Source organism: Eleutherodactylus coqui, chromosome 2 (assembly GCF_035609145.1).
Source record: "Eleutherodactylus coqui strain aEleCoq1 chromosome 2, aEleCoq1.hap1, whole genome shotgun sequence".
Classification (NCBI taxonomy): domain Eukaryota; kingdom Metazoa; phylum Chordata; class Amphibia; order Anura; family Eleutherodactylidae; genus Eleutherodactylus; species Eleutherodactylus coqui.
Window position 1 is genome coordinate 321,641,892 of NC_089838.1, and position 24,992 is coordinate 321,666,883.

The following is a 24,992-nucleotide window of genomic DNA, read 5'->3' on the forward strand; positions in this document are numbered from 1 at the left end:
ATTACCAGTGATTTGATTTCCCAGGCAGGAAATAAATTGGCGCAAGCCTGCAGGCCAAATATAATTTTTTCGCTTTTTTGCAAAGGGAAGGCCCTACTGCGTATATTCAATGAACAATAACTTTTATAACTGTGGTGTGGCCCTGAAAAAGTGTCACACAACTTTAGTGTAGCAGAGTTATTAACTCTGGCAGAGCAGGTATTTGCCAGTCAGGAAAGACAATGGCGCAAGCCTGCAGTAAAGCGTAGCTGGTTGCGTCTGATTTTTGTACGTTGTACACGCAGCACAGACGTACACGCAGACCTTAGGACTGACACAGGCTGGCCAAATATAATTTTTTTCCTTTTTAGCAAAGGGAAGACCCCACTGCGTGTATTCAATGAATAATAAATGTCTTCTGGCCCTGCCTACACAATTCTATCCCTGTAGTATTAATGCCGGGTGCAATGCTCTGCACAGTCGGTTTTGAGAAAAAAAAAATAAATGCAACACTGCTAACAGCAGCCAGCACAGTACTGCACACGGATAGAAGTGGCCCTAGAAAGGACCGTTGGGGTTCTTGAAGCCTACACTAACTCCTAACACTCTCCCTGCCTAACCACCACTTCTGTCCCTATTGCAGGGCGCAATGCTCTGCAGATCCAATTTTGGACAAAAAAAAATAAAAATTACTGTGCTAACACAGTACTGCACACTATTAGATGTGGCCCTGAGAAGGGCCGTTGGGGTTCTTGAAGCCTACACTGACTCCTAACGCTCTCCCTACAGCAGCACCAGCAGCAGCACTTTCCCTCAGCTAACTCACAAGGCATGTGTGGCGAGCCGCGGGAGGGGCCGATTTATATACTCGGGTGACACCTGATCGCCCCAGCCACTCACTGCAGGGGGGTGGTATAGGGCTTGAACGTCGCAGGGGGAAGTTGTAATGCCTTCCCTGTCTTTCTATTGGCCAGAAAAGCGCGCTAACGTCTCAGAGATGAAAGTGAAAGTAACCCGAACATCGCGTGGTACTCGTCACGAGTAACGAGCATCTCAAACACGCTAATACTCGAAGGAGTATCAAGCTCGGACGAGTACGTTCGCTCATCTCTAATTTCTACAAAAATACATACACGTGTTTGCCTAGTCTGATAAGAGAAACATATTACTATAACAGCAGCCTTAATGATCTCTATGGGTGCATGTGAATATGCAATGCAAACACAGTGCTTATGGAATTGGTTGCATAAGCACTGCGTGTGAAACACATGTTGCCTGGATACATGCAAAGAAGTGATAAAAAAAAAGCAGAAAGACGTAATTGTGTTTTTTGCTTGTGTACTGAAACACAGTGCACACGCAGTACATACACCGCCATACGTGCGCACAAAAAATGGATACACGATCATATGCAGGAAAAAGATTCAATACGCAGGGATACACAGCTACTTACACGCAGTGTTTTACACATACACCTATGGACATCAGGCCTAAATCTTAGCTGTTGCATGAACATAACAAATCTAAAGGGGTTATGCAGGCAGTGCCCGTCGGGATGCACCGGGGTAGGAGGGGAAGCAGTGGCAAGCACAGCTCTCATTGAAATCAATGGGATCTGCGCTTTTAATTACAGGCTGGGGTCCCATTAATTTCAGTGAGAGCTGCATCAATTACAAGCGCCAGACACTACATTGAGGTCAGAGCAGAGGCTTCCGCTCTGAACCGAGAGCATGCTGCTTAGATAACAACTTTAAGTCCTGAGTAGAGATGAGCAAGCACCAAAATGCTCGGGTGCTCGTTACTCGGGACGAAATTATCGCGATGCTCGAGGGTTCGTTTCGAGTAACGAACCCCATTGAAGTCAATGGGCGACCCGAGCATTTTTGTATATCGCCGATGCTCGCTAAGGTTTCCATTTGTGAAAATCGGGGCAATTCAAGAAAGTGATGGGAACGACACAGCAACGGATAGGGCAGGCGAGGGGCTACATGTTGGGCTGCATCTCAAGTTCACAGGTCCCACTATTAAGCCACAATAGCGGCAAGAGTGCCGCCCCCCCTCTTAACAACTTTTACTTCTGAAAAGCCCTCATTAGCAATGCATACCTTAGCTAAGCACCACACTACCTCCAACAAAGCACAATCACTGCCTGCATGACACTCCGCTGCCACTTCTCCTGGCTTACATGCTGCCCAACCCCCCGCACGACCCAGTGTCCACAGCGCACACCAAATTGTCCCTGCGCAGCCTTCAGCTGCCCTCATGCCACGCCACACTCATGTCTATTTATAAGTGCGTCTGCCATGAGGAGGAACCGCAGGCACACACTGCAGATGGTTGGCACGGCTAGGCAGCGACCCTCTTTAAAAGGGGCGGGGCGATAGCCCACAATGCTGTACAGAAGCAATGAGAAATATAATCCTGTGCCACCGCCATCAGGAGCTGCACACGTGGGCATAGCAATGGGGAACCTATGTGCCACACACTATTCATTCTGTCAAGGTGTCTGCATGCCCCAGTCAGACCGTGTTTTTTTATAAATAGTCACAGGCAGGTACAACTCCGCAATGGGAATTCTGTGTGCACCCGACAGCATGGGTGGCTCCCTGGAACCCACCGGCTGTACATAAATGTATCCCATTGCAATGCCCTGGACAGCAGAGCTAACGTCAGATTAAATGCAGGTGGGCTTAGGCCCACACTGCATGCCCCAACCTGACCGGGGTTTTTAATTCATAGACACAGGCAGGTACAACTCCCTATTGTGAAGTCCCTGTGGACCGACAGCATGGGTGGGTGCCAGGAAGCCACCGGCGGTACATAAATATATCCCATTGCATTGCCTATCACAGCTGAGGTAATGTCATGTTTAATGCAGGTGGGCTTCGGCCCACACTGCATGCCCCAGTCAGAATGGGGTTCTTTATAAATAGTCACAGGCAGATACAACTCCGCAATGGGAATTCTGTGTGCACCCACAGCATGGGTGGCTCCCTGGAACCCACCGGCTGTACATAAATGTATCCCATTGCAGTGCCCATCACAGCTGAGCTAACGTCCGATTAAATGCAGGTGGGCTTCGGCCCACACTGCATGCCCCAGTCAGACTGGGGTTCTTTAGAAGTGGACACATGCAGTTACAACTCCGTGTGGACCGACAGCATGGGTGGCTCCCTGGAACCTACCGGCGGTACATAAATATATCCCATTGCAGTGCCCAATACAGCTGAGGTAACGTCAGCTGTAATGCAGGTGGGATAAAAATTAATTGATTACACTGTAGGCGAGGGCCCCCAAAAATTGGTGTACCAACAGTACTAATGTACCTCAGAAAAATTGCCCATGCCCAACCAAGAGGGCAGGTGGAACCCATTAATCGCTTTGGTTAATGTGGCTTAATTGGTAACTAGGCCTGGAGGCAGCCCAGTTAAAATAAAAATTGGTTGAGGTGAAAGTTTCAACGCTTTACTGAGCATTGAAACGTATAAAAATTGTTTACAAAAATTATATGACTGAGCCTTGTGGGCCTAAGAAAAATTGCCCGTTCGGCGTGATTACGTCAGGTTTCAGGAGGAGGAGCAGGAGGAGGATGAATATTATACACAGATTGATGAAGCTAAAAGGTCCACGCTTTTGATGGTGATAGAGAACAATGCTTCCATCCGCGGGTGCAGCCTACGTATTGTTTAGGTATCGCTGCTGTCCGCTGGTGAAGAAGAGAAGTCTGGGGAAATCCAGGCTTTGTTCATCTTGATGAGTGTAAGCCTGTCGGCACTGTCGGTTGACAGGCGGGTACGCTTATCCGTGATGATTCCCCCAGCCGCACTAAACACCCTCTCTGACAAGACGCTAGCCGCAGGACAAGCAAGCACCTCCAGGGCATACAGCGCGAGTTCAGGCCACGTGTCCAGCTTCGACACACAGTAGTTGTAGGGGGCAGAGGCGTCACCGAGGACGGTCGTGCGATCGGCTACGTACTCCCTCACCATCCTTTTACAGTGCTCCCGCCGACTCAGCCTTGACTGGGGAGCGGTGACACAGTCTTGCTGGGGAGCCAGAAAGCTGTCAAAGGCCTTAGAGAGTGTTCCCCTGCCTGTGCTGTACATGCTGCCTGATCTCCGTGCCTCCCCTGCTACCTGGCCCTCGGAACTGCGCCTTCTGCCACTAGCGCTGTCGGATTTTACCATCAGCTTGTCCGCCAGGGTCCTGTGGTATAGCATCACTCTCGAACCCCTTTCCTCTTCGGGAATGAGAGTGGAAAGGTTCTCCTTATACCGTGGGTCGAGCAGTGTGTACACCCAGTAATCCGTAGTGGCCAGAATGCATGTAACGCGAGGGTCACGAGAAAGGCATCCTAACATGAAGTCAGCCATGTGTGCCAGGGTACCTGTATGCAACACATGGCTGTCCTCACTAGGAAGATCACTTTCAGGATCCTCCTCCTCCTCCTCCTCCTCCTCCTCCTCCGGCCATACACGCTGAAAGGATGACAGGCAAGCAGCATGTGTACCCTCAGCAGTGGCACAAGCTGTCTCTTCCCCCTCCTCCTCATGCTCCTCCTCCTCAACGCGCTGAGATATAGACATGAGGGCGCTCTGACTATTCAGCGACATACTGACTTCCCACGCCTCCGTTTCCGAGTGCAAAGCGTCTGCCTTTATGCTTTGCAGGGAACTTCTCAAGAGGCATAGCAGAGGAATGGTGACGCTAATGATTGCAGCATCCCCGCTCACCATCTGGGTAGACTCCTCAAAGTTTCCAAGGACCTGGCAGATGTCTGCCAACCAGGCCCACTCTTCTGTAAAGAATTGAGGAGGCTGACTCCCACTACGCCGCCCATGTTGGAGTTTGTATTCCACTATAGCTCTACGCTGCTTATAGAGCCTGGCCAACATGTGGAGCGTAGAGTTCCACCGAGTCGGCACGTCGCACAGCAGTCGGTGCACTGGCAGATTAAACCGATATTGCAGGGTCCGCAGGGTGGCAGCGTCTGTCTTGGAGTTGCGGAAATGTGCGCTGACCCAGCGCACCTTTCCGAGCAGGTATGACAAGTGTGGGTAGCTTTTCAGAAAGCGCTGAACCACCAAATTAAAGACATGGGCCAGGCATGGCACATGCGTGAGACTGCCGAGCTGCAGAGCCGCCACCAGGTTACGGCCGTTGTCACACACGACCATGCCCGGTTGGAGGCTCAGCGGCGCAAGCCAGCGGTCGGTCTGCTCTGTCAGACCCTGCAGCAGTTCGTGGGCCGTGGGCCGTGTGCCTCTTCTCTCCTAAGCTGAGTAGTTTCAGCACGGCCTGCTGACGCTTGCCCACCGCTGTGCTGCCACGCCGCGCGACACCGACTGCTGGCGACTTGCTGCTGCTGACACATCTTGATTGCGAGACAGAGGTTGCGTTGGAGGAGGAGGAGGAGGGTGGTTTAGTGGAGGAAGCATACACCGCCGCAGATACCACCACCGAGCTGGGGCCCGCAATTCTGGGGGTGGGTAGGACGTGAGCGGTCCCGGGCTCTGACTCTGTCCCAGCCTCCACTAAATTCACCCAATGTGCCGTCAGGGAGATATAGTGGCCCTGCCCGCCTGTGCTTGTCCACGTGTCCGTTGTTAAGTGGACCTTGGCAGTAACCGCGTTGGTGAGGGCGCGTACAATGTTGCGGGAGACGTGGTCATGCAGGGCTGGGACGGCACATCGGGAAAAGTAGTGGCGACTGGGAACCGAGTAGCACGGGGCCGCCGCCATCATGCTTTTGAAAGCCTCTGTTTCCACGAGCCTATACGGCAGCATCTCCAGGCTGATCAATTTGGCTATGTGCACGTTTAACGCTTGAGCGTGTGGGTGCATGGCGGCGTACTTGCGCTTGCGCTCAAACAGTTGCGCTAGCGACGTCTGGACGCTGCGCTGAGAGACATTGCTGGATGGGGCCGAGGACAGCGGAGGTGAGGGTGTGGGTGCAGGCCGGTAGGCACTCGTGCCTGTCTCCTCAGAGGGGGGTTGGATCTCAGTGGCAGGTTGGGGCACAGGGGGAGAGGCAGTGGTGCAAACCGGAGGCGGTGAACGGCCTTCGTCCCACCTTGTGGGGTGCTTGGCCATCATATGCCTGCGCATGCTGGTGGTGGTGGCTCCCCAGCTGATCTTGGCGCGACAAAGGTTGCACACCACTGTTGTTCGGTCGTCAGGCGTCTCTGTGAAAAACTGCCACACCTTAGAGCGCCTCGGCCTCTGCAAGGTGGCATGGCGCGAGGGGGCGCTTTGGGAAACAGTTGGTGGATTATTCGGTCTGGCCCTGCCTTTACCCCTGGCCACCGCACTGGCTCGGCCTGTGCCCACAACCTGACTTGGGCCTCCGCGTCCTCGCCCGCGTCCACGTCCTCTAGGCCTACCCCTACCCCTCAGCATGCTGTATTACCAGTAGTGCAGAAACAGAACGTTGTAATTAAATGTGCCACTTATTGGCCTGTGGTTGGAGGCTGACTTCGCTTATGGAACGCACAGCAGAGGCAGGAAAGAATTTTGCGCAAGCCTGCTGTAACACTTAGCTGGCTGCGTATGAATTAGGACAACTACCCCCAGCAGAGACCCAGTACACTTGTGGACAGGAATACAGCGGTGATGTAAGAGGCAACACAGAGGCAGAAAAGAATTTTGCGCAAGCCTGCTGTAACACTTAGCTGGCTGCGTATGAATTAGGACAACTACCCCCAGCAGAGACCCAGTACACTTGTGGACAGGAATACAGCGGTGATGTAAGAGGCAACACAGAGGCAGAAAAGAATTTTGCGCAAGCCTGCTGTAACACTTAGCTGGCTGCGTATGAATTAGGACAACTACCCCCAGCAGAGACCCAGTACACTGAGGACGGTCACAGGCAGCCCAAATAGATTTTTTTTCCCAAATGTTTTTGGAAAGGCCCACTGCCCATATACACTAAATGTCTTCTGTCCCTGCCTCACCACTACTGGCCCTGGACAGTATTATTCCCTAATAATGACTGCGAATCACGTAGCGTGATTTTTGTCAACTCTTTAGCCCTCTCTACATCCGTCTTCAAATCCTTCAGTTTTTCCTCCAGCAGCCTGCATTTCATTGACCCTGTGTCAATAGTAATGCCTAAAAAACTCAATAGTGTCATGGGACCTTCCATCTTTTTAGGGGCCAATGGCACCCCAAAATGATGGGCAACTCACTGCAACGTTCCCAACAAGACAGCACATGTTGGAGACCCACCTGGGCCCACACAAAGGAAATCATACAGATAATGGATGACCGATTGCATTCTTGCGATGTCCCTCAGCACCGATTCCAGAAAAGAGCTAAAGGCTTTGAAATAAGCATATGAGATGGAGAAGCCCATGGGCAAACAACAGTTCACAAAATAGTCCCCATTCCAAGAACAGCCCAACAACCATACACCTTGCCCCGGGCTGAGGCATGCAAGTGCACGCACCCTCTGCAGCCTCCTCTTCCTTACCGCTCTTGCCACCTGCACCGAGTCCCCCATCACCAGTGCAGCTCTGGACTTCTCTTCCAGCCTCTGCAGGCCTCTGTTCTCCGCTCCGCTCTTATCAATGAAATCAATGCGATCTATGCTTTCAATTGCAGGCTGGGAAACCATTGATTTCAATGAGAGCTGCACCTGCAATTACAAGCACCAGCCTCTAAACAGAGTTCCCCAGTTGGAGCTGCTTTGATGACTCCTTTAAGTCCTGAGAGAAAGGGGGAAGGTAGAACATAAAACATGGAGGCAAGGAAAAGGGAAAATCCAGAGCAAGAAGATATAATAGACCACCTATAATCACAAATAATAAATATAAAGGTAGATGCAATAACTGCTGCACAAACACAAATATAATAGGTATTAATGAGGTATGACACATGACCAGGTTATATGGAGGTATGCGGCACATACAAGCACATAAACCTGTTTACTAGTGTTGAGCGAACTGAACCAGTAGAAATTTGCTAAAAGTTTGTTCTGTTGCAAACCCAAGTTAACAAGTGTGTCAACCAATATGGTGGCCCCCTCTACACTACTTACTGATCATCCTGGTTATTGGGTCACAGGAGATGTGGGATTTTTTAAAATTAAAATTGATTGATGAGGACCTAATTCTCTGTCTGTAGATTGAATTTTGTTTCACTTCGAGCATTTCTCCATGGTGCGACTTTTTCCCTCTGAGGCAGTGTATTATGTATTACGTCTCCCTAATGGTGCTGAGTGTCTGTATGTGAGTGTCCGCAGCTCAACCCCTCCCCTTATTCATCAGTGAGGTTATTCCTTCCCTGTTCCTCCACCAGGGGGCGCAGTACATGATGAATGGAGGAGGCTGAGTGTCTGATTACACAAGACTCCCGCACCCCTTGATCTGATGTCTCAGGCGGTGTGATGTTCTGATGCTGCAACTTTACTTACAAGTGTAAAGGTTAGATTACACCTAAGGAATACATGGAGTTTTGTTGCTAAAGCGGCTCATCTCGTATCCATGTGGTAAATTAGTACAAATTCTCAGTGTATTTAGGGGAACAAAAAGAAAGAAAACAAGAAGGTGCAGCAGATTTCACTTTCTATATAAATTCACAGTGAATACGTACATTTTATACATTTTCACTGCATATTTTTAACACTCCTATAGACTTGCATGGGCTATTTGGACGCATGAACAAGACCCCCACAGTGCCACCTATTGGAATTGCTTTCAATTCACGGTCTTTATACAAGGCTTGTATAAAAAGTCTAACATTGATCTGAAGGAATGCTGCCTTCCAATAGGTGGCACTGTGGAGGGTTTGTTCCAACTCCCTTATTTGCATATTACCCAGAGGAGCATGAATGGCCTTCTAAGTCTCCTCACACCTTCTAGGCGCTCTCCCTAGGGAGAAACAATACCCTTCGTGACCAATATCTAAACGCCTCTCAGTAGGCAAGCCAGAAACGTACTGTACACTGATGAGAGATACAAACTCTTTAGGATAGTTTTATATGGGTGATTGTGGCAAAATCGTGTTTTTGTTCCCAAAATTTTTGAGCATCAGCGCTGCTTTTTCTTGCTGCTACTTGCAATTTTCTGACATTAAAAACGCATTCCATTACAAGTTTGTGCATTGCAATTCGATAAAACAAAAACTCCATAGGGAAACATGGGCGATAGAAAAGAGCAAACTGCAAAATAATAAACTTTATTTGTATAGCGCCAACATATTCCACAGCGCTTACATAGACAGACAGGGGGGATACAGAAAGACAAAAGTACAAAAGTTACAGAACCGCGGTTACATAGTAATCAGCTGATGGAAACAATAGGGGTGAGGGTCCTGCTCCAACGAGCTTACATACTACGAATAGTGGGCTGATACAGAAGGTAAAGGGGCTGGAGGTGTGCAGGTATGGTGGGGTGGAGAGTGAGGGATGCTATACACATAGACAATGGTCAGACATTTAGCCGTGTGACGGCAGAAACCGTATGACTGCAGGAGCGGTTTATGATGGCTAGCAGGGATTGCAGTCAGTAGGTCAGGGAGCAGTGTTATAAGGAGGTATGCTTCCCTGAAGAGGTGGTTTTTTAGAGCACGCCTGAAGTGTTGTGAGTCCTTGATTGCCCAGGTAGCCTTTGGTAGTGCGTTCCAGAGGACCGGTGCTGCTCTGGAGAAGTCTTAGAGGCGGGAATGAGAAGTTCAAATTAGAGGGGTGCGCAGTCTAGTTTCGTTGGCAGAGTGGAGGGCCAGGGTTAGGTGATGGATTGAGATGAGGGAGGCGATATAGGGGGGCGCTGCACTGTGGAGGGCTTTGTGGATGAAGGTAGCGAGTTTAAATTGTATTCTGTATTTAACGGGCAGCCAATGCAGTGACCGGCACAGGGCAGAGGCGTCCGAGTAGCGGCTGGACAGGAAGATGAGCCTGGCTGCTGCATTCAGGATGGATTGGAGAGGGTAGAGTCTGGTGCAGGGGAGGCCGATCACCATGAGTTGCAATAATCGAGCCGGGAATGGACGAGGGCAACAATAAGTTTTTTTTAGCGTGTCTACAGTGAAAAAAGAGCAGATTCTTGCGATGTTCTTGAGGTGCAGCTGACATGTTCGGGCAAGAGATTGGATGTAACATAGTAACATAGTATGTAAGGTCGAATGACGACAATGTCCATCTAGTTCCGTCTGTTTATCCTCCTATGTTGTTTATCCAGAGGAAGGCAAAAACCCCAAGAGGCAGGAGCCAATTAGCCCTTTTGGGTGAAAATTCCTTCCCGACTCCCTGATGGCCATCAGACTAATCCCTGGATCAACCCCTAATAGTTCCTACCTGCCTGATATCCTGTAATATCCTTCCCCTCCAGAAAGACATCAAGTCCCCTTTTAAACTCCTCTATGGATTCTACCATCACCACTTCCTCAGGCAGAGAGTTCCACAATCTCACTGCTCTTACAGTAAAGAACCCTTTTCTGTGTTGGCGATGAAACCTGCTTTCCTCTAGACGTAGCAGATGCCCTCTTGTTACCATCGCAGTCCTGGGTATAAACAGATCATGGCAGAGATCCTTGTATTGTCCCCTCATGTACTTATACATGGTTATTTGGTCGCCCCTTAGCCTTCTTTTTTCTAGAGTAAATAATCCCAATTTTGATGCCTCTCTGGGTATTCCAGTCCCGTCATTCCATGTATTAGTTTAGTTGCCCTTCTTTTAACCCCCTCCAGCACTGTAACATCTTTCCTGAGCACCAATGACCAGAACTGTGCGCAGTTTTCCATGTGGGGCCTGACAAGTGCCTTATATATTGGAAGAATAATGTCCCCTTCCCTTGCCCCTTTACCTCTTTTAATGCACCCCAGGACTTTATTAGCCTTTGCAGCAGCTGACTGGCATTGGTTACTCCAGTTTAATCTACAATCCACTAGTACCCCCAGGTCTTTCTCCATATCACTTTTCCCTAGCAGTACCCCATTTAGTGTATATTGGTGACATCCGTTTCTCCTGCCCATGTGCAGAACCTTACATTTATCAACATTGAACTTCATTTCCCATTTTTCTGCCCAAGCCCCCAGCTTGTCCAGGTCCGTTTGCAGCCGCACATTGTCCTCCGTTGCATTAATTATATTGTATAATTTTGTATCATCTGCAAATATTGATATTTTGCTGTGCAGACCCTCTATCAGGTCGTTGATAAATATATTGAACAGAACGGGGCCCAATACTGAACCCTGTGGCAACCAGCTAGTTTATACAGTTTTTTTTTTTTTGTTCCTTAACCCCTTAATGACACGGCCTATTTTGGCGTTGAGGACCAAGCGATTTTTGGTATTTTTCCATCTCCATTTTTCAAAAGCCATAGCTTTTTTATTTTTCCGTCGACGCGGCCGTATATGGGCTTGTTTTTTGCGTGGCAAGCTGTAGTTTTTAGTGGTGCCACTTTTGGGTACATAGACAATATCATAAAACTTTTATTATTTTTTTTATGATAACAGGGAAAGAAAACGCATCAATTCTGACATAGATTTTTTTTTTTTTTACAGCGTTAATCATGCAGCATACATGACACACTAAATTTTTTCTGCGGGTCGGTACAGTTACAACGATATCAAAATTGTTATATTTTTTTAGGTTTTTACACTTTTTTGCAATAAAAAGCCTTTTTTTTGGAAATCTTTTTTTTTTCTCTATAGCTGCATTCAAAGTCTTGTAACTTTTTTATTTTTCAATGTATGGAGCTCTATAAGGGCTTATTTTTTGCAAGACGAGCTTTTGTTTTTATTGCTACCATTTTGGGGAGTGTACGGTTTTTTTGATCACTTTTATTGCATTTTTTGTGAGGCAAAATGCTAAAAATTAGCATTTTGCCTCTGTTTTTTAGCCTTTTTTTTAACGCTTTTTGTTGTACAAAATAAAAAGCATGTTCAACGTTTTGTACATGTTGTTACGGACGCGTCATTACCCAATATGTGGGGTTTTAATTTTTTTAACCTTTTTTTAATGCTAATATTAGAAAAAGCATAAAAAAGGGGTTTTTTTACATTTTTTTTTACATTTTTCTTTTCTTTTTTTTTCACTATTTAAGTCCCTCTGAGGGACTTGCAGCACTATGCCTATGATCGCTGTCATAAGGCATGGCAGAGCTACTGCTCTGCCATGCCTTATCGCTTATACAGTGATCATAGGCATAGGCAATACAGGACGCCAGTGTCTGGCGTCCTGTTGCCATGGTGACAGGCCGGGCTCTCGCGATGACATCGCGATCCCTCTGTGAACTCTTTCCCTGCCGCGATCTACTTAGATCGCGGCAAGGAAAAGGTTAACAGCGGGGGGCGCATCTCCGATGCCCCCGCTGTTGCAGCGGGACGCCGGCTGTGACTGACAGCCGGCTCCCGCTGCGGGATAGTGCGAGGTCAGTTATGATCTCGCGCTATCCCAATGACATACCGGTACGTCATTTTGCGCGAAGTACCAGGCTCCCATGACGTAACGGTACGTCATGGAGCGGGAAGGGGTTAAATTCATTTTGTTACTAATGGTTCTACTGGCTGATCTGACAGTTCTAACTGTACTAACCCCTCCCCCTGCTTGACCCCCATTCCATTGTTTAGACCCAGGTCGCTAGCTACGCTGACTGCCCCCTTATTTCTCATTTTACCCTCCCCCCCAGTCCCTAGTTTAAAAACTCCTCCAGCCTTCTAGCCATCTTCTCACCCAGCACAGCTGCACCCTCCCCATTAAGATGCAGACCGTCCCTACGGTAGAGCCTGGAGCCGACAGCAAAATCAGTCCAGTTCTCCAGGAACCCAAACCCCTTCTTCTTACACCAACTCCGGAGCCACTTGTTTACCTCCCTAAGGTCCTGCTGCCTTTCTAGTGTGGTTTGTGGTGCAGGTAGTATTTCCGAGAAAACTACCCTGGAGGTCCTCGCCCTGAGCTTGGACCCTAAGTCCCTGAAATCATTTTTGAGGGCCCTCTATTGACCTCTAATTTGTTCAATGGTGCCAACATGCACCATGACCGCTGGATCCTCACCAGCCCCTCCCAGTAATCTGTCAATCTGATCCGCGATGTGTCGAACTCGAGTGCCAGGAAGACAACACACCGTTCGACCATCCTGGTCTTTATGGCAGATTGCCCTATCTACCTCCCCTTATAATTGAGTCCCCCACCACTATGACCTGTCTAGCCTGCCCTGCACTCCCCGTCTCACCGGAGAAGTCATCTGCCTGGCGTTCAGAGGGCATGTCGTGCTACAGCGGTGCTGGCTCTGTAAATGGCATCCCCCTCATCTGCCAACTTTGCAAACTTGTTGGGTTGTGCCAGTTCAGGACTAGCCTTCTCTTCCCTCTACCCCTCCTTCTTTCTGTCACCCTGCTTACTGCCTGCTCCCCCTGCTCTTCTGTACTACCATCCACCCCTGCCTCTACCCCAGCGAGTGTCTGCTCAGTGAGCACCACACTCCTTTCCATGATGTCAGTGGCTCTCAGTGTTGCCAGTTGCCCATTGAGATCCAGGATTTGGTCTCCTAAATGTGCGATGTGCATGCATCTTGCGCAACAGTATGCACCCTCGATTGGCTGATCAAGGACCGCATACATTGCAAAAAAGGCACACTGGATGACATTGGCAGGCATGGAGCTCATCCTAGTGGGGATCTACAATTAAATTACGGAAGTAGTGAAGATAGACTTGCTCACTCTCCACTCACACGCTGCCGCCTATGCGCACCCGCTCACACGATGCCGCCTATGCGCAACCGCTTACACGCTGTCGCCTAGTCACAACCGCTCACACACTTCCGCCTATGCACAACCGCTCGCACATTTCCGCCTATGCACAACCGCTCACACACTTCCGCCTATGCACAACCGCTCACACACTTCCGCCTATGCACAACCGCTCACACACTTCCGCCTATGCCCAACCGCTTACACGCTGCCGCCTATGCGCAACTGCATACACATTTTTTTTTTTAAATCTAACGCTTGCATTCTCTCTCAATCCCCTAATCCTGCTGCATTTACACCTTGCACACAGACACTTACACACTCCTACTCTTATACCCCCTCCCTTAGTCACAGACTCACACCTAGACCCACAGGTACACACACACTAAGACACACACTTAGACCTACAGGCGCACAAACACACACACACACTAAGACACACAGATTATATTTATCGGCTCTGTCGGCAGCTCCTCCGCAGCTCCTGCAGTCTCACCGGCAGGACCTCTCACCTGACAGCCGTGCTCTCTGTCCTCCTGCCACTCTGTGACCCACTCCTTCACTTCTGCCTACTGATCGGCCGCTCCCTCGCACTCCTGGCGGCGCCGGCTCCTGCGCTGCTCCGGTGTCCCCCGCTCCTGCTTCTGGCGCCCGTTACCTGGCATCTGACGTCACTTCTGGGACAAAAGTGTAGGGGGTAAATCACAGATCAGAGTCGAATATGACCCAAAGGCAGTGGGCATGCTGTCTAGGAGTTATGGTGGCGCCACACACTGAGATAGAGATGTTAGGATGAGGTCGGTTAGAAGAGGGTGCAAATACCAGTAAGTCAGTTTTAGAGAGGCTTAGTTTTAGGTAGAGAGAGGACATAGTGTTTGAGACAGCGGACAGACAGTCAGTGATCTTTTGGAGGAAAGGTGCAGGGATGTCACGGAAAGAGGTATATAGCTGGGTGTCCTCAGCGTAGAGGGGGTATTGGAGGCCAAATCTCCTGATGGTTTGTCCAATAGGGGCTGTGTAGATAGAGAAAAGGAGGGGGCAAAGGACTGAGCCCTGGGGGACCCCAACAGCAAGGGGAAGAGAAGGAGAGGTAGAGCCAGCAAAGGAGACGCTGAAAGATCAGTCAGACAGGTAGAAGGAGAACTAGGAGAGAGCAGTGTCCTTTAGGCCGATGGAGCGAAGCACACTGAGGAGGAGTTTGTGGTCAACAGTGTCAAATGCTGCGGAGAGGTCGAGGAGGATCAGTAGGGAGTAATCGCCCCTCGATTTGGCTGTCAGTAGGTCATTAGATCCCCTTGTAAGGGCAGTTTCTGTCGAGTGTTGAGGTCGGAAGCCAGACTGTAGGGGGTCGAGGAGAGAGTTCTCTAATAGATAGCTTACAAGGTGGGAGAAAACTAGGCGTTCTAGTAGTTTGGAGATGAAGGGGAGATTAGAGATGGTTCGGTAGTTGGTAGCATCAGTCGCATCAAGTGTCAGCTTCTTTAGTAGTGGGGATATGACGGCATGTTTGAAAGGAGAGGGAAAGATGCCAGAGGTCAGAGAGAGGTTGAATATAGTGGTGAGATGGGAGATGACCACTGGGGAGAGGGATCGAAGGAGGTGTGATGGGAGAGGGTCGCTAGTGCAGGTGGTGGTGCGAGCAGAGAAGAGCAAAAAGATAGAGCATGTTGTGGTTTTTTGCACGCAATATTGCATGAGTGAAAACATCACAAGTGGAAAAGAAACCATTGAAAAGCGTGGGTTTCATAATTCTGCGTTTTTATTGCCCATGTTAAATTTGGCCCCAACAACAACTCCTATTCACATCAATGGAGCTGAACTGCAATACCATTGCAGTACCACACACAATGCTATGGACAAGAGTGGTGCTGTGCTTGGAAGAAAGTAGCCATGTTTTTCTCATCCTAGACAACCCCTTTAAGCAGTCTTTCTATGTATGTTTGTTCTTTTCTCCTGGAGAAGATTCTGTTTTTGATCCATATTCTCAGCTTTTGTTACAGGATTTATTGAAAGCTCTGCCGTTGACTTGCAGGAATGCTGCCTTCCAATAGATGGCGCTGTTGAGGCATTGTTTCTTTTTCCCACTCGCACCGATGCTCCATGAAGGCAAAAATTCAGAACTACTGAAACGCAGGGAGATAAGTAGGTGTGGTGGGCAGGTACTCAAGGATATAAAACACCCTGAGGGCCCTTTATCACATGGCTGTATTTTTCACACCCGTTTTGCTTTTTATTAGATAAGATGACCAGATTTTCCCGGGCTCATAGCGGGACAGAGGGGTGTGGTCAGGGGCGGGGCTTATCACGGCCTATGATTTTACCTTCGGTGTTATAAAAAGTACAGGGCCGTTTCAAAATACAGGGAGAAAATTCTGCAGTATTTCTGCGTCTAAAAAGCAGTTAAAATTGGTGCTTCTTGACCAGAAATCAGTCATAAACCCACATCTGATTACATACTATGCAGCACTCCCCTCTATGGGCTTCCAGTTCCAAGTGGCCTGGTCAGGAGATGCAGGTCCAACAGGAACCAGAAGCTGGGGAGCACTGCATAGTATGAAATCAGCTGCAGAAACAGATTTTGACTGTGGATATGGCAGCTGCAGCATTTTCACTACATATAAACATGAGTTATGCTGTCACCTGCAGAGTGACCCCCACATTATGTAAGCTGGCCTATACGGGGATCAAACCCACAACCTTGGTGTTATTAATACCACATTCTAACCCAACTGAGATAATGGGCCATAAGCTAGAAGTGCACGTTTTTCCTGTTTGAGCCAGGTACACATGTCTCATTGCTCCACTTTCCACTGGCTTTGGAGTTATTAGCACCACATTCTAACCCAACTGAGCTAATGCGCCATGAGGCAGAATGGCACATTTTGCCTCTTTGAGCCACATGCCTCATTGCTCCACTTTTCAAAAGAAAAAAGGCTGCTAACTTTTCCAAAGAAGAGCTTGTCAGCTCTTCAGACACTACGTAAGCTGGCCCGTACGGGGATCGAACCCGCGACCTTGGCGTTATTAGCACCACGCTCTAACCCAACTGAGCTAACCGGCCATGATTTGTGCCTGTGTTTTTGGCCTCCTAGATCCACATACACATGCATCACTGCTCCCTTTTCTACATCAAAAAAGCTTGCAAACTTTGATAAAAGACAACTTGACGGCTCTTTGGATACTGGAGAACGTGGCCAGTGGCCTTGGAGCTATTAGCACCACATTCTAACCCAACTGAGCTAATGCGCCATGAGGCAGAATGGCACATTTTGCCTCTTTGAGCCACATGCCTCATTGCTCCACTTTTCAAAAGAAAAAAGGCTGCTAACTTTTCCAAAGAAGAGCTTGTCGGCTCTTCAGACACTACGTAAGCTGGCCCGTACGGGGATCGAACCCGTGACCTTGGCGTTATTAGCACCATGCTCTAACCCAACTGAGCTAACCGGCCATGATTTGTGCCTGTGTTTTTGGCCTCTTTGATCCACATACACATGCATCACTGCTCCCTTTTCTATATCAAAAAAGCTTGCAAACTTTGACAAAAGACAACTTGACGGCTCTTTGGATACTGGAGAACGTGGCCAGTGGCCTTGGAGCTATTAGCACCACATTCTAACCCAACTGAGCTAATGCGCCATGAGGCAGAATGGCACATTTTGCCTCTTTGAGCCACATGCCTCATTGCTCCACTTTTCAAAAGAAAAAAGGCTGCTAACTTTTCCAAAGAAGAGCTTGTCGGCTCTTCAGACACTACGTAAGCTGGCCCGTACGGGGATCGAACCCGCGACCTTGGTGTTATTAGCACCACGCTCTAACCAGCCATGATTTGTGACTGTGTATTTGGCCTCTTTGATCCACATACACATGCATCACTGCTCCCTTTTCTACATCAAAAAAGCCTGCAAACATTTTCCAAAGCAAACAGGCTGTTACCTATGTCCTAGCAGAGCTTGATGGCTCTTCAGACACTTCATAAGCCAGCCCGTACGGGGATCATACCCACGACCTTGGCATGACTAGCAGCATGCACTAACCCAACTGAGCTAAGCAACCATCATGTGAGACAAGCAAAGAAAAAAAACTAAAGCACTTGCATCATGCCTGCGTACACATGTGAGTGTGATGCAAATTAGTTTTGTTCCCATAAGGCAATAATGGACAATTTTCAAGCGCAGGAAAATAACAACTGCTGCTTTTTCTTATAAAACAAATCACACTTGCATAAAAATCACATTTTTGCAAGTGCAATAATGGTCTGAGTTTCTTGGACCGATATCTCTTTGGCCCCAGTCTAAATGCACCCCAATGGCAATCTCTGGAACAGGATTGGATGTGCAGGGATCGCTCTCCCACATCCTCGTAATGACGGTCACCTGTGGACTATGGTCAATATCACATGGTCAGCCCCACCGAGGACAGTATGCCCGCACTCACTGAATCCATGTCACGCCGCGGTAACAACTATATCACCCAACATGGCGGCCCCACTACTCACTGATCATCCGGGTTATTGGGTCGCAGGAGACGGGGAATTTTCGGAAATTAAAATCGATTGTTCAGAACTTTACTTTTTTGTGTGTTGAGTTTCCTCTAACTTTGAGCATTTCTTCATGGTGCGACATTTTGTCCTGAGGTTGTGTGTCATGTATCACGTCTCCCTGAGGCCGCTTTCACAGGGGAGATAAAATCGCCCGATTTTCTCCTGATGCATCAGTGCTACAGATCTCATATATGGGAAGCCCAGGCTTTTCAATGGTTTCCTTCACCTTAGCAAAGTTTTGTAGGCTGCTACATTGGGGGGAGAGAAAAAATAAATCGCAGCTTGCTGAATATTCCCGCTATTTGTGATGCTTTTAAGTCTTTGTTTTCCTATGGAGCCTTGCTTGGTGTTGCATCGCGGTTTACGTGTGGTGAGATGCAACTTTTACAGTAGGAAGTCCTACTGTTTCCCCCAAAATAAGCCCTAGCTGCATTTAGAAGCCCTAGAAGCTAATGAAGTGAGCACACTGCCACTCCGATAACAGGTGCATTCTGGGACACCGGTCTCAGTATAGCTGGGGGTTGTAACAATAAGACATTTCTTCTCTGTCAGGTAAACAGAAAATAAATGTTTTGGGAATAAAACAATCCTAATAACAGAAATAACCGTAAGGATTTCCTAAAAGTAGTTTCACTTATAAGTAAAGTTGCAGCATCAGAACATCACACCTCCTGAGACATCAGATCAAGGGGTGCGGGAGTCTTGTGTAATCAGACACTCAGCCTCCTCCATTCATCATGTACTGCGCCCCCTGGTGGAGGAACAGGGAAGGAATAACCTCACTGATGATACAAGAAAAGGGGTTGAGCTGCGGACACTCACATACAGACACTCAGCCCCATTAGGGAGACGTGCAGGGTAACAATGATGGACTCGAGCACCGAAAGTAGAAAGAAGGCAGAAAAAAAACTTCATCTTCATTCGTAAGCTGGTTGAAAAACTCGCCATGTGCAAACCATAAAAACACCAAGTTAACACTTTTCTGACTCAGTTTGAGTCTTTAAAGGGAATCTGTTACCATGGCAATGAAGTTGGACTCAGGGTTGCATCCCTTTAGGCCTCATATCTGTGGGTGTTTTTTCACCGTGTATTACACGTGTGTCGCACGGTTACGGGATACACAGTGAATGCAGTCAATTAAAGTCAATGCATTTTTGTTGATCCATGCACATGTGCATGGACACTGTATGTCGGTATGCATGAGAAAAAAAAAATCGCAGCATGCACTATTTTACCATGTGTAACATTCCTACAGCCATATTGATCTCTATGGGTGTGTGTGAATATGCAATGCATGACACAGGTATAACGGAGCCCTTGTCGCTGTGACCTTACTCCCCCCTTACCAATAAAACACCAACACACCAACTGCATTAAATTGGCCATAGCAGCCATTTTATTAAAAATAACAAAATATAACATTACAATAGAAAAACTCCAGGGGAGGTCATAGGAGCCCCAAACTAATATATCGCCTCACAATCAGGGAAATATTTGTTATTGCCTCACGCCGCACACCACTGACCCAAGAGACTCAATTTCCCAACAACACACCCCCTGCCGCTAAAACAAGCCGGCTCGGGAGAACCACACTCACCGACTGGCCTCTAGTCGTCTACCTCTCGACACTGAGGCGCACTAGCCCTACGCAGGCTAGCAACTCCACCTATCTTTTGCAGGGCACCGTCCTGTCAAAACCACGAGGTGACAAATCCACCAACTCCCACTTATAACTAAAAAGAGGGGGAAGGCAGCTCTCTAGCCCCTGCCTTCATCCTCCAACCCAATTTGTTGACTCCCCAGGACCCCCAGATACTGTACTAGAATTACTAGCGGCGGTGATGAGGCCGTCAGTGAGTTGATGACCTGAACCACACCCATGTTGTCACACAAGAACCTAACTTTCTTATTCTTAAAACAGTCCCCTCACAGCGCCACTGCCACGACTATCGGAAACAATTCTAATAGTACCAGGTTTTAAACCAACCCGCTCTCCCTCAATGCTTCCGGCCAATTCCCCACACACCACTGGCCCCAAAACCAGAACTGCCTGCCGCATGTGTAAACAGTTCCAAGTCCACGTTTTCACATGCCTCATCCATCACTACTGACAGCCCTTTTTTTTTTTTAAAAAAAAAGGAAGGCCTGACCACAAAGTCATCTTTATGAATCCCTCCCAAATAAAATGATGCAGCGCCTTCACTCCCGCCATGGCTGCTTCCAACCTCCTGCAAAAAACTCTCCCTATAGGCATTGCTCGGCAAGCAAACTTAAACTTTCCTAATAATGACTGCAAATCACGTAGCGTGATTTTTGTCAACTCTTTAGCCCTCTCTACATCCGCCTTTAAAGCCTTCAGTTTTTCCTCTGGCAGCCTGCATTTCATTGACTCTGTGTCAATGGTAATGCCGAAAAAACTCAAAAATGTCATGGAACCTTCTGTCTTTTCAGGGGCCAACGGCACCCAAAAACAATGGGTAACACACTGAAACGTTCCCAACAAAGCAGCACATGTTGGCGACCCACCTGGGCCCACAATCATACAGATAATGGATGACCGATTGCATTCCTGCGATGTCCGTGACCACCCATTCCAGAAAGGCTAAAGAGCTAAAGGCTTCGAAGTAAGCATATGAGATGGAGCAGCCCATGGGCAAACAACGATTCACAAATAGTCCCCATTCCAAAAGCAGCCCAACAACCATACACTTTCCAGTAAACGATAAGCCGACTCAATATCAGCCTTCGCCAACAAAGTCCTGGACCTGTACCTTCTCACCCACCAAACCGCGATGTCAAATGACATACACACCACCGAACAAAGCTCAGGGTCTATACCATCATTAACCGACATCCCTTTCGGGTACGATAAATGATGAATCAACCAAAACTTATTCAGTTCTTTTTTGGGCACTACCCCTAGTGGTGAAACAATGAAATCCCTAAAAGGAAGTTCCCTGAAAGGTCCCACCATGCGACCCAAGCAAACCTCTTTTGCCAGTTTTCCCATTACTACGGTCAGACACAACAGTGCCGACCATAAATTCTTTTTGGAAAATAGGACTACGTGATGCGGGGGTGGAATTTTGAAACCGTCCCGGAACCCTTCAAACAACAGTTTTGCCTTATCCTTATCCTGATATCTACTTAGGAAGGAGACCATCTTTTCCAGTTTCACTGGTGTCATCCCTTTTTCCACCAAAACCCTGTCCCTTTCCTTTTCCCTTTTTAAAACACTTTGCGGACCCTTGTGATCCCGCATTGCAAAGGTTGCAGATGTGATTAAATCTGCACCCTCCCCTGAACTTGCATTGAACTCCCCTGAACTCATTAAATTGCCAACAAAATCCAGGACGGTTTCCTCCACCATGCCCAGCCTGACTCCCTCCCTGTGAACTGCCTGCCGACCCGGCCCCTCCATGAAAGGGCTGCCTGTATCTCACCGGGGCAATCAACCTTAGCCATAGCCCTATGTCCTTCTGATCCCAATGGATAGATGGACGGACAACCTAAGCTGCTCGTCATAGTGCAGACAGGTTATACACCCTATGGGGCTCCCCAATAGAATCTAAATAGCAAAAAAGCCCTAAGCAATTCTCCGGGGCCTTTTTTCCGATCACACTCACCAAAATGGAAAAGGCCTGAAGCCAATTTGTGAATGTCTGCGGAGTTACCCTCCACCTCTGCTTTTCTAACTTATACTGCATTCTTCTCCCCTTATCTGAATCAAACTTTTCCTGTGGGAGCAGAGAAAATCTCTTCACGCAATCGTCCTGCCAGATCTTCCCCCTCACCTCCTTTTTTAAGTGTGCCCCAAATGCCCCTCAAATCACATGTATACCTCACCCATGGCCTTATCTAGCCTCACCCTATTACTGTATTTCTCGGTATGTAATGTCACCCCTACCCCCGCCGTCTGTTCCATCCCAGTCAGCCCAGCCAAACTTCTTACTTGGACGATCTCACTGCTAGTGGACGCTCGTGACGGCATGGTCCATGCTGACACTGGTGACAGACCTTTCCCCCTCCACCCCCAGCTCTCGTCTCTGACAAAAATCCCACAGCTGACTAATAAAGTTCCAGAAGTCTCCAACCCCAGCACACATTTTTCCTACGGTCGCCTCTCGCCTCGCAGGCCGCAAACGGCCCCGCTACAGCTGACACGCAGGACAATGATGTTAACTCACCCGGCTGCCTGGGGGCTATGAACCCGCTAGCCGCTAGTTCATCTTCAAGTCACTCAGGCTCCTATTCTCCTATGCCTATCATCCGAACCGTCTGCTCCCATCCCTACTGCTCCTGCACCGCTGTGGCCGCAGCCGCCACTGCTCCTCCTGAGTCTCCTCCTCTTCCTATCATCTCAGGGCCAGCTGACTGCTGCCCCCTTACTGCACCCCCACGTTCATGTCTCCTGGGGCTCCCACTATTGTTAGAAGCTCTGTCCCTACATGCTTCTGCTGCAGGGCTGCTCTCCACACGGAATCTCACTGGGTGAGCAGCCCCCACCTCTGCCTACTTACACTGTATATCGTCCCAAGCTAAGCCCTGACCTCCTGGCAGCACAGGGCCTAGCACCAGACACGGCGCCACACCGCTTGACAGAAGTTCTCCCGGGTCTGTCCTCCCCCACTTGCTGTGTCTCAGAGGAAGACATACCCGAAGCGACAGGAGATGGACTCCTTATGCATCAGCAGCACACGGGACTCTGCCCCAGGCTGAGGCATGCAAGCGCACGCGCCCTCCGCAGCCACCTCTCCCTTACTGCTCTTGCCACCTGCACCGAGTCCCCCATCACCAGCACAGCTCCGGACATCTCCACTGCAGGCCTCTCTTCTCCACCTCCGCTCTTATCTTCCTCAGCAAGGCCTCCATATGAGGTAAGTCTTGGGGCTTCGATCTTCTCCCTGCTCCCCATCTTCCTCAGGCTTCTCACCGCGGTTTTAGGGCTTCTACCTTCTCACTGTCTTCCTCAGGCTTCTCACCACGATCTTGGGATTTCTACCTTCTCCCTGTGGTCCTCAGTCTTCTCCCCGCAGTCTTGGGACTTCTCATTGCCACCTGCAAGACTTCTTTCTTCATCCTTCTTCACTCTTCCGGCTTATATATTCAGGCTTTTTCTTCTCTCTTCTCCAGGATCTCCGTCTTCTCCTTCTGGAAGATGGCTCTCAACTGCCTAGTCATGTGACCTTTTTTCTGATGTCTCCACCCCTTCTCCCCTCCCCTTTTCCAGAACAATCTCCCTTTTGCTTAACCCTTTCATTCCCCGTTAACCCTGTCATGCCTGCCTGCTCCTATTGCCTTCCAGGCTCCGGCTCCAGCATTACTAACACAGTACTTACATAATTGTTTGCATAACCACTGTGTGTAAAACACATGTTGCCTGGATACATGCAATGAAGTGATAAGAAAGCAGGGTTTGTTGCGGGTTTTTTTTTTTGCACGTGTACTAAAATCCGGTGCATACACAGAACATACACAGCCATACGTGCACACAAAAAATGGACACGAGATCATATGCAAAGAGAAAGAGATTCAATCCAGAGTTATGCAACTAATTGCATGCAGCATTTTACGCATACACTCGTGGACATGAGGCCTAAAGCTTAGCTGAGGTGTTGCATGGACATAACTAATTTAAAGGGGTTTTTCAGGCAGCGCAATTACAGGCACCGGCCACTACACAGAGGACGGAGCAGCGGCTTCTGCTCCAACCCCGGAGTTTCCCAGTGGGAGCTGTTTGGATGACTGCTTTAAGTCCAGAGAGAAAGGGGGAAGGTAGAACATAAAACATGGAGGCAAGGAAAAGGGAAAATCCAGAGCAAGGAGATATAATAGACCACCTATAATCACAAATAATAAATATAAAGGTAGATGCAATAACTGCTGCACAAACACAAATATAATAGGTATTAATGAGGTATGACACATGGCCAGGTTATATGGAGGTATGCGGCACATACAAGCACATAGACCTGTTTACTAGTGTTGAGCGAACTAAACCAGTAGAAATTTGCTAAAAGTTTGTTCTGTGGCAAACCCAAGTTAACAAGTGTGTCACCCAATATGGTGGCCCCCTCTACACTACTTACTGATCATCCTGGTTATTGGGTCACAGGAGATGTGGGATTTTTTAAAATGAAAATTGATTGTTGAGGACCTAATTCTCTGTCTGTAGATTGAATTTTGTTTCACTTCGGGCATTTCTCCATGGTGCGACATTTTCTCTCTGAGGCAGTGTATTATGTATTACGTCTCCCTAATGGTGCTGAGTGTCTGTATGTGAGTGTCCGCAGCTCAACCCCTTCCCTGTGTTATCAGTGAGGTTATTCCTTCCCTGTTCCTCCACCAGGGGGCGCAGTACATGATGAATGGAGGAGGCTGAGTGTCTGATTACACAAGACTCCCGCACCCCTTGATCTGATGTCTTAGGCGGTGTGATGTTCTGATGCTGCAACTTTACTTACAAGTATAAAGGTTGGATTACATCTTGTGGAGTTTTGAGGCTAAAGCGGCTCATCTCGTATCCATGTGGTAAATTAGTACAAATTCTCAGTGTATTTAGGGGAACAAAAAGAAAGAAAACAAGAAGGTGCAGGAGATTTCACTTTCTATATAAATTCACAGTGAATACGTACATTTTATACATTTTCACTGCATATTTTTAACACTCCTATAGACTTGCATGGGCTATTTTGACACATGAACAAGAGCCCCACAGTGCCACCTATTGGAATTGCTTTCAATTCCCGGTCTTTATACAAGGCTTGTATAAAAAGTCTAACA

General features: G+C 48.3%; 5 non-coding genes across 5 annotated transcripts; 2 read left to right on the forward strand and 3 right to left on the reverse strand.

Annotated features, from left to right (window-relative positions):
• The first annotated feature begins 8,239 nt into the window (after nt 1–8,239).
• LOC136613702 (U8 small nucleolar RNA) lies at nt 8,240–8,375 on the forward strand. Its single transcript, XR_010790925.1, has one exon. It is a non-coding gene; the product is annotated as a U8 small nucleolar RNA (small nucleolar RNA).
• Nucleotides 8,376–16,655: 8,280 nt separating this feature from the next.
• Nucleotides 16,656–16,730, reverse strand: TRNAI-AAU (transfer RNA isoleucine (anticodon AAU)). Its single transcript has one exon. It is a non-coding gene; the product is annotated as a tRNA-Ile (tRNA).
• Nucleotides 16,731–17,042: 312 nt separating this feature from the next.
• TRNAI-AAU (transfer RNA isoleucine (anticodon AAU)) lies at nt 17,043–17,117 on the reverse strand. The gene has a single exon. It is a non-coding gene; the product is annotated as a tRNA-Ile (tRNA).
• A 1,745-nt stretch (nt 17,118–18,862) lies between these two features.
• LOC136613701 (U8 small nucleolar RNA) lies at nt 18,863–18,998 on the reverse strand. The gene has a single exon (XR_010790924.1). It is a non-coding gene; the product is annotated as a U8 small nucleolar RNA (small nucleolar RNA).
• Nucleotides 18,999–24,520: 5,522 nt separating this feature from the next.
• LOC136613704 (U8 small nucleolar RNA) lies at nt 24,521–24,656 on the forward strand. Its single transcript, XR_010790927.1, has one exon. It is a non-coding gene; the product is annotated as a U8 small nucleolar RNA (small nucleolar RNA).
• Nucleotides 24,657–24,992: the final 336 nt, after the last annotated feature.